Here is a 14910-nt window from a genome sequence, read left to right as displayed (position 1 = left end):
GAAAGAAAAGAAAGAAAGCAAGCAAGAAAGAAAGAAAGAAAGAACGTTTCAGAGTTTTCACAAGGCTCTATGCTCCAGAAAGCCATTCTTGCTGACTGGCTGGTTGACACAGCTCGCTTTTGCTTTCCAAAGCAGAACTGGGCGAAATATTCTCATTAGCCACTCTGGCCTCCCGACCTCAAGGCCCCTACAATGTCCTCATCTGCTCTCAATTCTCCCTTATCCTCGGGTAGCACGCCCTACCAGCGCCATGCTCCACCACTGTCTTCCAGCTGTTCACATCTGGCATCCCTGAGCAAATCCCAGAGCACGTATGCACAGAGACGCCTGCACTCAAAACTCGCACATGTCAGCAAGGGCGCACACACGAGCACACCATGTTCAGCTCTCTGGTGTTGGTGGAGTTGGGAAAGCTTCACTCGCTTCTCCGTTAATTCTTGCACACGTAATTAAGCTTGAGTTATGTGTATCAGGAACTAGACTGAGAATCAAAGATATCAATGGGGAAGAATAAAGGACAGAGTCCTTGGCCTTTTTTGTTTTGTGTTTGTTTGTTTTGTTTAACATATGTCCTGAAACTTGCTCCTGTTGACCAGGCTGGACTCGAACTCGCAGAGATCCACCTGCCTCTGTCTCTGGGATTAAAGGTGTGCATCATCACCACCCAGCTGGGAACTTCCTAACTGAGGAAAGCAGTCAGACTGAGGCAGGCTAGGAAGACAGGGAAATTGTGAAGGCGTGGGAAGAAAAAGGTGTCTCACTGACGCCACTCTCAGCCGAGAAGCAAGGATTTGTTGTAAAGGTTGGCACAGCAAGATAATATTTCTTCCATATATAGATTTTTATGTTAAAATTTTATGTTAAAATAATAATAAATCACAGATTCAACACAATGCCCATCAAAATCCCAGAAAAATTCTTCATAGACCTCAAAAGAATGGTACTCAACTTCATGTGGAAAAAACCCAGGATAGCCAAAACAATCCTGTACAATAAAAGAACTTCTGGGGGCATCACAATCCCTGACTTCAAACTCTACTACAGAGCTACAGTACTGAAAACAGCCTGGTATTGGCATAAGAACAGACAGGAGGACCAATGGAACCTAATAGAAGACCCGGATATCAATCCATACATCTTTGAACACCTGATTTTTGATAAAGAAACAAAAAATGTCAAATGGGAAAAAATATATTTAACTAGTGGTGTTGGCATAAATGGATATCAACATGTAGAAAATGAAAATAGACCCATATCTATCACCATGCACAAAACTCAAGTCCAAATGGATCAAAGACCTCAACATAAAGCCAGCCACACTGAACCTTATAGAATAGAAAGTGGGAAGTACACTTGAATGCACTGGCACAGGGAACCACTTCCTAAATAGAACCCCAGCAGCACAGACACTGAGAGAAACAATTAATAAATGGGACCTCCTGAAACCAAAACGCTTCTGTAAAGCAAAGGACATGGTCAACAAGACAAAATGACAGCCTACAGAATGGGAAAAGATCTTCACTAACCTCACATCAGAAAGAGGTCTAATCTCCAAAATATACAAAGAACTCAAGAAATTGGACACCAAAAGATCACATAATCCAATTTTAAAAAGTGGAGTACAGACCAAAACAGAGAACTATCAACAGAGGAATCTAAAATGGCTGAAAGACACTTAAGGAAAAGTTCAACATCCTTAGTCACCAGAGAAATGCAAATCAAAACAACTCTGAGATTCCATCATACATCTGAAAGAATGGCCAAGATCAAAAACACTAATGACAACTTATGCTGGAGAGGTTGTAGGGAAAAGGAAACACTTCTGCATTGCTGGTGGGAATGCAAGCTGGTACAACCCCTTTGGATGTCAGTGTGGTGATTTTTCAGAAAATTAGGAAACAACCTTCCTCAAGACGCAGTAATACCACTTTTGGGTATATATCCAAAGGATGCTCAATCGTGCCACAAGGCCATGTGCTCAACTATGTTCATAGCATCTTTGTTTGTCATAGCCAGAACCTGGCAACAACCTAAATGTCCCTCGACAGAAGAATGGATAAGAAAAATGTGGTACATTTACACAGCAGAAAAAAGTAATGACAGTTTGAATTTTGCAAGAAAATGGATGGAACTAGAAAACATTATTTTGAGTGAGGCAACCCAGACACAGAAAGACAATTATCCCATGTACTCACTCATAGGTGGTTTTTAAACATAAAGCAAAGAAAGCCAGTCTACAAACCACAATCCCAGAGAATTTAAACAACAATGCAGACACTAAGAGAGACTTACATAGATCTAATCTACATGGGAAGTAGAAAATAGAAAAAGACAAGATCTCCTGAGTAAATTGGGAGCATGGGGTCCTTGGGGGAGGGTTGGAGGGAGAAGGGGAGAGGCAGGGAGGGGAGCAGAGAAAAATGTAGAGCTCAATAAATATCAAAAACAACAATAACAATAATAATAATAAATTAAGATTTATCAACCTGAAGGGATATGACACTGGACATCTTGACTATTTTCTGGTGCCCCAAGGAAGACTGTTAACATGTTTACAGTGAAGTTATCCTGTCTTTCTTAACCCTCACGATCTTATCAACCACTGAGGAACCACTCTGACCTCAAGTTTCTTTGTTTTAGTTTTTCCAGACAGTGTGCTGGGATTAAGGGTGCATGCTACCACATCTGACTACAGCCTTTTTTCCTTCCTTCTATCTTCCCTCTTTCCCTTCCTCCCTCCTTCTCTTTCTCCCTCCCTTTCTCCCCCTGTCTTTCTCTCTCTTTGGTTTTTTGAAATAGGGTTTCCTCTGTGTGTGTAGGGCTGACTGTCCTACTCACTGTGTAGGCCAGGCTGGATTCAAACTCAGAGATCTGCCTTCCTCTGCCTCCCAAGTGCTGGGATTAAGGTGTTCTACCGCTACTACCAGCTTTGATATCAGGTTTCATAACAACTCTTTAAGGATAATAATTTCAAAATTTACCAAAATCCTCTATAAGATTATTGTACCGACAATGAAATATGACTCTCAGAAAAACTCACACCCATGCTCTTGGGTGTGTGTGTGTCTTTTTTCTCCAAGCACCTCTCATTCTCCTAATCCTTGGTCTTAAAATCTAGGCTAAACTGGGTGGAGTGGTGTACACCTTTAATCCCAGCATTCTGGAGGTGGAGACAGGAACTCTGAGTTCCAGGCCAACCAGGACTATAGTGAAACTTTGTCTCCAAAAACAAACAGAAAAAAAATCTATGTTAAAATATCTAACTCCAACTTGGCTTAATATTGGCTTATTCTGAAATTCCTTTTTGCCTTGAAGTAAAGAATTTGGTTTTATTGGGAACTCCTTAGGCTGTGTGTGGTCTATGCCTCTGTCTCTATCATTACTCACAAGGCTAAAAATACTGCAATGAATGCTACAGATAGAACTATTGAAGTCCTTTGAGATCAAGTAGACACCGTGGGCAATCCGACCTGCTTTTGTGTGGTAGTGTGGTAGAATTGATATCTAAACTGAGGACTGAACACTAGCATGAAAGCTGGGTCTGGTGCCACAGGCCATTAATCCCATCACTCAGAGGCAGAGGCAGGAGGATCTCTGTGACTTTGAGGCCAACCCTGATGATATAGAAAGCTCCAGGACAGCTAGGACTACAAAGAGACCCTCTCTCAATTTCTCCTTTGCCCCCTAAAATATATATTTAAAAAAGAAAAAAGAAAGAATATCAACATGAATACCTTGCCTCCCTTCGTTACCACAAAGGCCATCATTCCCAGTGCCAGGTCAAGGTCAAGCATTTACACGCAAGGAGTTATTTCACACACACACACACACACACACACACACACACACACACACACTCACTGGCCATTTTATGCCCACTTTATAGACGAGGAAAGTGAAACACAGAAAGACAAAATCCCCACTCCAAAACTGCACCAGCCATAAGAGATTGCAACCTAACACGGCTTCTTCGTGTCTAATTCCTAACCATCTCGCTCTACCCAAACTTAGAGGAAGTCTTGACGAACACAAGATGAGGATGAGGCAGCCCAGGCCTAGGAAGAGGGTCAACTGTAATTAGAGTTGCTTGTGATCCAACATGATAGGAGGAACTGGATGCCTCGTGGGTCCCACTCCCTTCAATACCACCCTCGTAAAGTGAAGTGACTCACTGAGATCCGAGGGGCTAACCTGCTTTGGTTGTCATTAATCACTGGTTTCCACAAGCTTTTACAAGGATGAGAGCTCCCAGGTTGCATCTAAGAGACTTGGGCTAAACCTGTTCCACTTCATGACTTGCGAGTCTCTGGTATAAATTAGACCCTATTTGGGGCATGAAGGCAAACAGAATAAATTACAGTCCCAACCTGGTAGTGAAGGTGACAGACAAGTAAACAGGTTACCATCAGGCAGTGAGTGAGAAGAGAAAGACTCATCATGTTCAGAGAGGCAAAAGGTTAACTTACACATTAGAGAGGAAGTTCGAGAAAGCACAGTGGTGGGGTTGGGGAGTTCTAGGTTAGGTTTTTAAGTAGAAGCACGAGAACCCCCTCTTTTTGTTTATTTGTTTTTTTTGAAACAGGGTTTCTCTGTTTAGCCCTGGCTGTCCTAGAACTCACTCTGTAGACCAGGCTTGCTTCAAACTCATGTACATCCACCTGCCTCTGCCACCTGAGTGCTGGGATTAAAGATGGGGACCATCACTGCCTGGTCTTTTACCAGGCTCTCTTTTAGAGCCTTCTACTACAAAGGTGGTAAGGGTACCCCACAGTATCATGTACCTGTGTGCTAGAAGCAATTCCTGCCCCAGTGGGGCATAGTATGCAGGCTAAGTAGAGGCAAGCAAAACAGTGCTGGTTACCCACAGACATCACTCATGGTTGGTTTTAGAGCCTAGCTAAGGGCTTGGATTTCTGTTGAAAACATTGTAGCAGAGAGAGATAAGGTCCTGGGTCCTGGAAAGAAACATTTGACTTGTTTTTGGGAAAGTTCTCCAGCATTAGGGAGTGTGGTTCAGATAGGCAGGAAAGGCCTTGGGGAGAATGAATGAGAGAGGTGTTAGCTGGCACTGTGGTGATAGGATGAGGTTGGGCAATGAGGTTGGAGGAGTGGAGAGACAGATGTGCTAATGACAGCAAGAGGACTCGGGTCCTGGCGAGTGTGTATTGTGAGGAGCCGGAAGAGTGCGGGTTGACTCCCAACCTCCTGTCTTAGGGCGTGGAGTGGCGGCTGGAACCACTGGTGGAGAAATGGCTTTTAGGACCAAGTAGGTGGCGGGGTGGTGGGACCGGATTTGCTGAGATTGAAGAATCAGGAGGTAGGTGAGACCTGGAAAGAGATTCTTCCCTGTCACATAAGGAAGTATCTCATACCTGATGTGTCACCAGGCTAGAGGCCCGTGAGGTGTTAGAGCAAGTTGACATCTACAGCAAAACACGGATGGTATATCCAGCTTGAGGGAAACAGTGGCTCTGGGGTTCAACAGGGACAATGAGAGCCCTGGATTTCCCACCTTTTCCCCCCAAAACCCAAACCCAAACCCTAAACCTGCCCCTCATGCCTCCCTCCCTTGCCTGTCTGTCTCATCTAGTTCATCTTCCACAGCCATTTGGCATCAGCATAGGCCTGGTCATTCCTAACCTTCCATCTTTCTTGTTTTCATGGCACTCCACACAGTGTGGAGCAAGGCTATAGACATGCATACTTGTTGCCTGTCTTCTTCAGAATGTAAGCTGCAGGAGGGCGAGCCTTTATCCTGTGCGTGACCACATCCCTACCCCCTGACATCCTAGGAACTCAATAGCATTGGCTAAATGATGTTCTTGATCAAAATGCTTCCTTACCGGATGAGGCTGCCACGGGTTCAAGACCTTACATAATTGGCTGTGCTTCTAGGCCCCCAACTGGGGTGACTGGTTCCATACAAGCAGGATCATGCAGGGGACAACCAGATACATGTCATGGCTCTTCTCCAATCCACATTCTTCACCAAGAAGGAACATTGTCCCCATGCTTGAAACCCTTCAGTGGCCTTCGAGGCCCTGCTTGCTCAGCTGTCTGAATTCACCTTCTACCATTTTGCCCCTTACCCTACACTCCCTGCCCTTTGGTTCTTCTAGCACCAGGCACACGCTTCTCCAGCATGTTTCGTGGATCCCAGTTGAAACCCCACAGCCCCAGATCCTCTCCGGCACACACGGGGTTCCCTTCATGTCATTTATTACCGTCCGTTCTTGTTTGTCGATTTGTTAGCTTGGTTGTTGTTTCTCTTTCTTTTATTTTTCTACCCTGAGGAAATGCCCTACAGTGGCACGTGGTCAAAGCTTGATTAACATTTGGCACTGGAAATATTTGTGCTTTCACTATCAAGATGACTGGAGAGATGGCTCAGTGGTAAAAAAGCCTTGGCTGCTTTTCTAGAGATTCCACGTGAGATTCCCAGCACCCGCATCAGGGCTCACAAATCCAGTTCCAGGGGATCTGATTCTCTCTTCTGGCCTCTGTGGACACCAGACACTGCACTGGTACACAGACATACATGCAAAGCACCCATACACACAAAATAAATTTTTAAAAAAAGTGACACTTGATAGCTCTTACACTATGATGATAATTTGAGTTTATGCCTCCAAAGGCTGACTGCAGTATGTTCTTGACCTCAGTTTGATCTAGGCCACCTTGAAGTGTGTGTGTGTGTGTGTGTGTGTGTGTGGTGTGTGTGTGTGTGAGGTGTGTGTGTGAGGTGTATGTGTGTGGTGTGTGTGGTGTATGTGTGTGGTGTGTGTGTGTGGTGTGTGTGTGTGGTGTATGTGTGAGGTGTATGTGTGTGGTGTGTGTGTGTGTGGTGTATGTGTGGTGTGTGTGTGGTGTGTGTGTGTGTGTGGTGTATGTGTGTGGTGTGTGTGGGGGGGGTGTGGGGGTGTGTGTGGTGTATGTGTGTGGTGTGTGTGTGTGAGGTGTATGTGTGTGGTGTGTGTGTGTGTGGTGTGTGTGTGTGAGGTGTGTGTGTGAGGTGTATGTGTGTGGTGTGTGTGTGTGTGGTGTATGTGTGGTGTGTGTGTGTGTGGTGTGTGTGTGTGTGTGTGGTGTATGTGTGTGAGGTGTGTGTGTGAGGTGTATGTGTGTGGTGTGTGTGTGTGGTGTATGTGTGTGGTGTGTGTGTGTGGTGTATGTGTGTGGTGTGTGTGTGTGAGGTGTATGTGTGTGGTGTGTGTGTGTGAGGTGTATGTGTGTGGTGTGTGTGTGTGGTGTGTATGTGTGTGGTGTATGTGTGTGGTGTGTGTGTGTGAGGTGTATGTGTGTGGTGTGTGTGTGTGGTGTGTGTGGTGTGTGTGTGTGGTGTATGTGTGGTGTGTGTGTGTAAGGTGTATGTGTGTGGTGTGTGTGTGTGGTGTGTATGTGTGTGGTGTATGTGTGTGGTGCGTGTGTGAGGTATATGTGTGTGGTGTATGTGTGTGGTGTGTGTGTGAGGTGTATGTGTGTGGTGTGTGTGTGTGGTGTGTGTGTGTGTGATGTGATTACTTCATAGTCATCAAAAGTCTAATCCACTGCCTACAAATACCCACTCAGCAGAAGCAAAATGAGGATGTACCATACTTCCTCTCTCTTTTTGCCAGATGGACTAGATTTATTATGGTTCCTAGACAAGAAGCATTGAGACAGAAAAACAATCTCTTGGTCCATTTAGGTGCTCTTCCCAGCTCCCACACTCAGTCTGCTGGGAAGAGTTTCGAGGCCATGCTGGAAAAGAGAAGATGCTGTGGGGAGGGGAAGCATGGGGGCTGAGGAAGGACAGAGAAACCAAAACCTAGATGACAAGTCAGACTCAATTGCACTAGTGACATTTTATTTCTTTCGTCTTTGAGATTATAATAGAGTTACATCATTAACCCCTTGCCTCTCCTCCCTCCAAACTCTTCTATATACCCCTCTTTTCTCTTTTTCAAAGTCATCGCCTCTTTCGTCATGAATTACCATTACATGGATATATGTATATACATATATATTCCTAATATCACCCAGTCCGTCTGTATAATGTATACTAGTATGTCGGTTTTCAGGGCTGAACATTTTGCATTAGCGAACCAATTGATGTGCTTTCCCTAAGTGAAAGACTATTTCTCCTGCTTTCAGCCTTCCTTAGTTGCCTGCAGTTCTTTACGTCCGGTTGAGGCCTTGTGAACTTTTCTCCTGTCCACTTTGCATGTCCATCGTTGTCCTTGTTCAGGTCATGTTAAGCCGTCATGGTGGTGAGACTTTATGGGTGTAGCATCTGACACTCCTAGGAGCGCTAGTAAAATCTTAAAGACTGGCCTGAGTGAATAAGTATTACACTGTTCTGGAAAGGCAAAAGTGCACCCAGGGTGTGCTGGTGCACACCATTAATCCCAAAACACTGGAGGCAGAGATAGGCAGATCTCTGTCTGTGCAAGGCCAGCCTAGTCTACAAGAGCTAGTTCCAGGACAGCTAGGACTGTTAGACAGAGAAACCCTGTCTCAAAAAACAAAGAAAAAAATGAAAGAAAAAAAACCTTTAACCCCTCATTTTGTACATGGATAATTTTATGCCCAGAGAAGAGAAAGGACTTTCCAGGGGTCTTACAGCAATTCCACGGCTGATCTAAGACGAGGACTCTCAATATTCAAAGATCAGTACTTCCCTTCCATGGCACAGAGCAGAGCCCATCTGGCTGTCCCATATTTAAACAGAGGACTAGTATTTCACACGGTACGTGGTTCAAACCTTTAAGTATGAAGTTATGGGAGCCACAGGTCCACTGTGTCTAGTCACAGGAGCTGGTACTGCTTCTGTCCCGAAGTTGCCCAGGTTCCCTTGGTTTTTTTGTTCCTAACTTTTTCTCTTTTCCCATGACCCATGGCCATCCTATCACAAGGCTTGTGTATCCTCACTTTCCCCTTGGCTTCCAGGCTGATACTATCAAAGAGGCAGCTGGTCACAGCCCAAAGACTAGGGTGGGTGGAGAGTCTGTGATTCAGAGAACCAGCCAGGGAATCCTCTTAGATGGTGATATCCTTTGGAGAATGCCAGATCAGAGATCTTGGCTCTCACTCAATAAAATGGCATAATCCATCTAGTGTTGTGTGGGGGCTGGGGTACCAAGAGAATACAGAAGAAAAAGAAAAGGTTCTGCCTACCATTCAAAGTTCTAAGTTGCCAGTTTTACACCTAGAGGCTTAGGAACCTGACTTACCCCCCCCCACACACACACATAAGTAATAAAACTGTACTGAGAATTCCTCTGATGGGTGGTTATCTTCCACTCTGAGGGTGGTAGCTACAACATAGGAAATCTCTGAGAAATCGCAAACTGTCCTGCTCCCCCAGGGCCAATCAGGTAGGGAAGCCATTCCCTTCAAAAAGCTTGGTCTTCAGTATATTAGAAAAGAAAGTATCTATAAAAATGTCAATAAAAATGGTCTAAAGATCAAATGTAGAATCTCAGGTGAGAATTATTTCCAAAGAACCTTTTGGAGTGGGATCCCCTCAAATAGATGCTTTGGACAAGCTGTCTAAATCAGTGGTTCTCAACTTTCCAAATGCTTTGACCCTTTAATACAGTTCCTCATATTGTCGGGATCCCAAACATAAAGTTATTTTTGTTTCTACTTCATAACTGTAATTTGTTACTGTCATGAATCATACTGTAACTATCTGATATATGAGATATTTGACCCAAACAGGTCACGACCTAAAGGTCAAGAATCATTGGTCTAAATACTCCAGCTTCCCTCCCTATTATTGCAATAAGCATAGCAATAGAAGTAGCAGTGTAAGCACTTACTGATCTCTATCTACAGGACAGACCGTGTGTCCAGCACTTTGTTTGGTATGTTCTCCTTCAATCCCATCTCAACCCCAGGAAACATGCGCACTGTTCTTCTCAATGAGAGTCAGATATAAAGCAATCTGCCCATATTTATTACTGTGGAAAATGAGGACATGACCACTCAATGGTAGAGGAAGGTTTTATTGCAGATGTGTGAGAGAGAGAACAGCCAGGAGCACCTGGAAGAGTCCAGAGCAGAGAGACAAAGTGGACTGAACACGGCTAGCAGACTGGACAAGGCCAGGGCTACCCGTGAGAGAGGGGAGCAGAGCAGGGGAAGAAGGAAGAAAAGAGAGAAAATCAAGTGAGAACGGCAGGAACATAGGGAAGAGTGAGACTAGCTGGGTTGTAAGTAGAGCTGGAGTGAAAGAAGGGCCAGGAGACTGGCCTTGGGAAACACTGAAACTATAAACAAGTACTTGTATGTAGGGACTGAGCAAGCCTGGAGGCTAGCATGAACCTTGACATGCTGCTAGGCACCACAGGTATGTGGTATTTGAGAGCCATACGTCCCTTTGCCCTAGGTAAGAGAAAAGACTCCTTTTGGTGACAGAACTGGCCACACGAGTTCCTGAGGAATGCTGGCTTTTATCTAACTGCCAGACATCCTCCTACGGTCCAGGCTGAGCTCATTTCTGGATATTTGGACTGACTTTTGGAGTTTGGGGGAATTTGAGTTTCCTTTGGACCTGACAATTACCAAGTGATGGGAATAAGATTTGAATTCAAGTTAGGGCTTCATCGTGTGCGAGGTAGGTGGACACAGATGTCAGGGGTTCTCTTCCTTCTTCCTGTGAGACAAGACCTGGATTAGGCTGGAGGCCAGCATCAGGCACGCTCCTCCCGTCCATCCCTCCTCCAACCACCTGAAGCTATTAGCCCTAAAGGGTTGCTAAGGAACTTAAAGGCAATCACAAGATTTTGCAGATGTTTTGTTGTTTCTTTCTCTCTTCGGTTCTTGTCTGAAACAGGCTTTCTTTCACAGTGTAGTCTAAGATGGTGAGATCACACAAATCTACCAGCCTCTGCCTTTAGAGGGCTGGGATGAAAGGCATGGACCACCATGCCTGGTCCTCTGAGGTGCTTCTGAGGCTGTGAAGAAGTTTAATTCTCAAGAAAGACTTTTGAGTTCCTCTGGGCAGGGTGTAAAAGACATTTATCTATTCTGGGAAGGATGAGCAAACATCAGAAAACGTCCTCCCCCTGCCGGGCGGTGGTGGCGCACGCCTTTAATCCCAGCACTCGGGAGGCAGAGGCAGGTGGATCTCTGTGAGTTCGAGGCCAGCCTGGTCTACAAGAGCTAGTTCCAGGACAGGAACCAAAAAAAGCTACAGAGAAACCCTGTCTCGAAAAATTAAAAAAAAACAAAAAAACAAAAACCAGAAAACGTCCTCCACAGAGGAATATTTGAGTAAAATCTAATGGGCAGTCATTTCCTTGGAATGCGCTTGTCCTTCACACTAGGTTAAGGAATGGTGGTGGCTTAATTTTATCTCCTGAGTTATTACAGAGCCTGAGCAGGCCTTCACAACTCTTTAGATTCTGAACTTTATAGTCCTTTTTTCCCCCCTCCAAAGACATAAATGACTAGAAGAACTGGCATTGGCGTGTTTTCCCAGGTGACATGACTCATGAAGGTTCTTTAATTTAAAAAAAAACTCGCATGTATTTACTTATTAATTCTGTGTTGGTGTTTGCTGGGAAGAGCTGTTTGTGTCACAGTGGGACAACCTGGGGGATCAGTTCTCTCCTTCTACCTCGTGGGGCCCAGGGAATTAAACTTGGGTTATCAGGCCTGGCCTTCCTGCCACTGAGTCATCTCACTGGTCCTCTTAAAGGTGCTTAATAATTTAATTTTCAAAAAAATTTTTTTATTTGGGACAAGAGAATCTATATGCTCATTGAGTGGTCCATTTCTTCCTGGTTTTTGTACAAGATGGGCTTACACCTTGCTCTGGGAAAGAGGTTTCGGAGCTAGGTCTGGAGACTCCATGCTGCACAACTGTAAGCTATTACTACGCCTAAGCATCCTGGCTATCACAGTCTGGGCGTGAGCTGGGTAGTGGTGGCACATGCCTTTAATCCCAGCACTCGGAAGGCAGAGGCAGGTGGATCTCTGTGAGTTGGAGGCCAGCCTGCCTGATCTACAGAGTGAGTTCCAGGACAGGCTCCAAAGCTACAGAGAGAAACCTTGTCTTGAAAAACAAAACAAAACAAAAGTGCAAAATATATGCAAAACACAGTCTAGGTGTGTCTTTCAGCTAAAGACTCCCAGTGTTGCTGGGTGTTTATGGCACAAACCTTTAATCCCAGCACTAAAGAAACAGAGGCAGTCAGACCTCTGTAAGTTTGAGGAACAGCAGCCTCTACGGGGCTAGTTCAAAGGTACAGAGCTGGTTCCAAAGGATAGTCAGGGATACACAGAGAAACCCTGTCATGAAAAACAAACAACAAAACAGGGGCTGGAGAGATGGCTCAGCGTTTAAGAGCGCTGGTTGCTCTTCCAGAGGACCTTGGTTCAGTTCCCAGCATCCACATGACAGCTCACAACTGTCTGTAGTTTCAGTTCCACGGGATCTGACACCCTCACGCAAACATACAAATAAGCAAAATACCAATAAAATAAATAAATAAGAAGAAGAAAGAATCCCAGTATTGTGTCTTTCTGTTACATATAAAGCAAAACTTTTTGTTGTGTGTTTGACACAGGACTCTCTACATAGCCCTGGCTATTCTGGAACTCACTCTGTAGACCAGGTTGGTCTCACAGACATCTGCCTGCCTCTACCTCCCAAACGCTAGGATTAAAGCATATCCAGCAAGCAAAGTTTTGATTTGTTTTGTTTAGTCAGCAATTTCCAGGGCTAAGAGTAAACAATAGCTTTTCTGGTAAGGATGTATTCCCACCAAAACTGGTTACCACACAAATTTATTTAAAAAACAAAACAAAACAAAAAGTCCTGGGGTATGAACAAAGGCAGAAAACAAATTTTCTTTCTTTCTTTCTTTCTTTCTTTCTTTCTTTCTTTCTTTCTTTCTTTCTATTAAACTGCCAGGCAGTGGTGGTACATGTTTTTAATCCCACAAAGCAGAGGCACAGGAATCTCTGAATTTGAGGACAGCCTGGTCTACAGAGTGAGTTCCAGGATAGTCAAGGCTACACAGGAAAACACTGTCTCAAAAAACCAAAAATGTTCTTTATTTGTTTGAACCCATTATGTCAAGAGGAACTAGAGGCACCAAAACTCATGAGTGGGGCTTAATTCGGCAGGGCCTCTTGGGCAGCTTCTTTAAGGACAGCTACCAATGGAGCTAAAGGCCTATCCACCAAAGTGAATTTCCCCCTCAGCAAAGGGGCACTGCAGAGGGGTTTCCAGTGCTGGTTTCCCCTAGTTGTGGGAAGCACTAAAAACGTTAAAATCCCGGGACTTCAAGTTTGAGTTTAAATATATTGGTTTTTCGAGACAGGGCTTCTCTGGGTAGCCCGGGCTACTGTCCTGAAACTCCCACTGTAGACCAGACTGTCTTTGAACTCACAGAGACCCACTTGTCTTTGCCTCCCAAGGGCCAGGATCCTCCCCCCACCCCTCCCCTGCTTTTATCAACTGTTTCAATCTGCCTTGTGTTGCTCATATCAAAATATTTGAGATTTGGTATGGTGTGTGTATGTGTGTGTGGGGGGGGAGTAGCTTACAGCTTTGGAGTCAGGGATGTTCTGACAAAACTTCATGGGAGGTGACACCCATGGAAGAAGAACAAGGGAGGGAATGTGAAGAACCCCAGAGCTAGCTTTTATATCCGCCAGTTCTCAGTCATGAAACCAGATCTGCCAGACCCAAGTCACTCCTGTGAGATCTAATGCAGTCACATGGGGTGGAATGCAGTTTCTAGAGAAAGGCACTAATCCATTCCTCAGGGTTGGTGTCTCCATTACTCAATCACTTCCCGAAGACCCCACCTGCTCACACTACTGCATTGAGAAACGAAGGCTTAATGCGAGCTGTGGCTTAGAGCAACTGTACCCAAACCATAGCAATCCACAGAGATGGGGCAGTAGAGCTCGCTCATTTAAAAAGCTGCTTGGGGAGCTGGAGAGATGGCTCAGTGGTTAAGAGCCCTGGCTGCTCTTCCAGAGAATCCTGATTCAATTCCCAGCACCCACATGGCAGCTCACAACTGTAACTCCAGTTTCATCAGATCCGATACCTTCACAACAATACACTAATGCACATAAAATAAAATTAAATATTTTTTTTAAAAAAAAGTTGTTTGGAATGCTATCTTCCAGGGCCAGCTCCCCGCAAGCACTCTGAAGTACACAACTCCAGCCATTTCAATGCCTACCCTCAAACCAAACCCTATCTTGTCGATCACTGAATTCCGTGCCATCTAATAGATAAGAGGGGAGGAGAGCCCAGGTCCTCGATGATACCATCTCTTCCTTTCCTGGTGGACAGTCTCAAACCACAAGAGGCACAGAGAAAAGGGTGTCCTGAGTTTATTCTAAGAACTGGTGCATCTAATTCTCTTCTCAGAAAGTCCCTTTCCTCTCTGTAAAGAGTGAACTAGAAAGACCCTACAAGGAACATGGAACATGGGCAAAGAGGATGTGCTTTCCAAGTTTTGTTTTTTTCTTTTTTTTTTTTTTTTTCGAGATAGGGTTTTTTTTTTGTGTAGCCCTAGCTGTCCTGGAATTTGCTTTGTAGACCAGGTTAACCTGGAATTTACAGAGCTCTACCTGCCTCTGCCTCCCTGAGAGTTGGGATTAAGGGCGAGCGCCATCACCGCCCTGCAACTTTTAAGTGTTTCGGCTGCCCCGTTCCTGCTGTAACTTCACAATATATAAAAATTGCATGTGGCTCACTCAGAAGGCTGCAAGACTACAGTAAATAATACTCGTGTAGTAAAATGTCACCATCATAACGACATCATACCAACCCCAATATTCAAAGTGTTCCTTTAGTGGGTTTCCTCGTAAGTGACTTTAAGTCATCAAACGCACTCAGTGGTTTGGACCTTTGACTTTTGGCACAATAACCCTCAGGGAGAAAGATCGGAGACT

This window comes from Microtus pennsylvanicus, chromosome 11 (assembly GCF_037038515.1).
Source record: "Microtus pennsylvanicus isolate mMicPen1 chromosome 11, mMicPen1.hap1, whole genome shotgun sequence".
Taxonomy (NCBI): Eukaryota; Metazoa; Chordata; class Mammalia; order Rodentia; family Cricetidae; genus Microtus; species Microtus pennsylvanicus.
The sequence above is the reverse complement of the archived record's forward strand: the minus strand, read 5'-3'. Positions refer to the sequence as shown.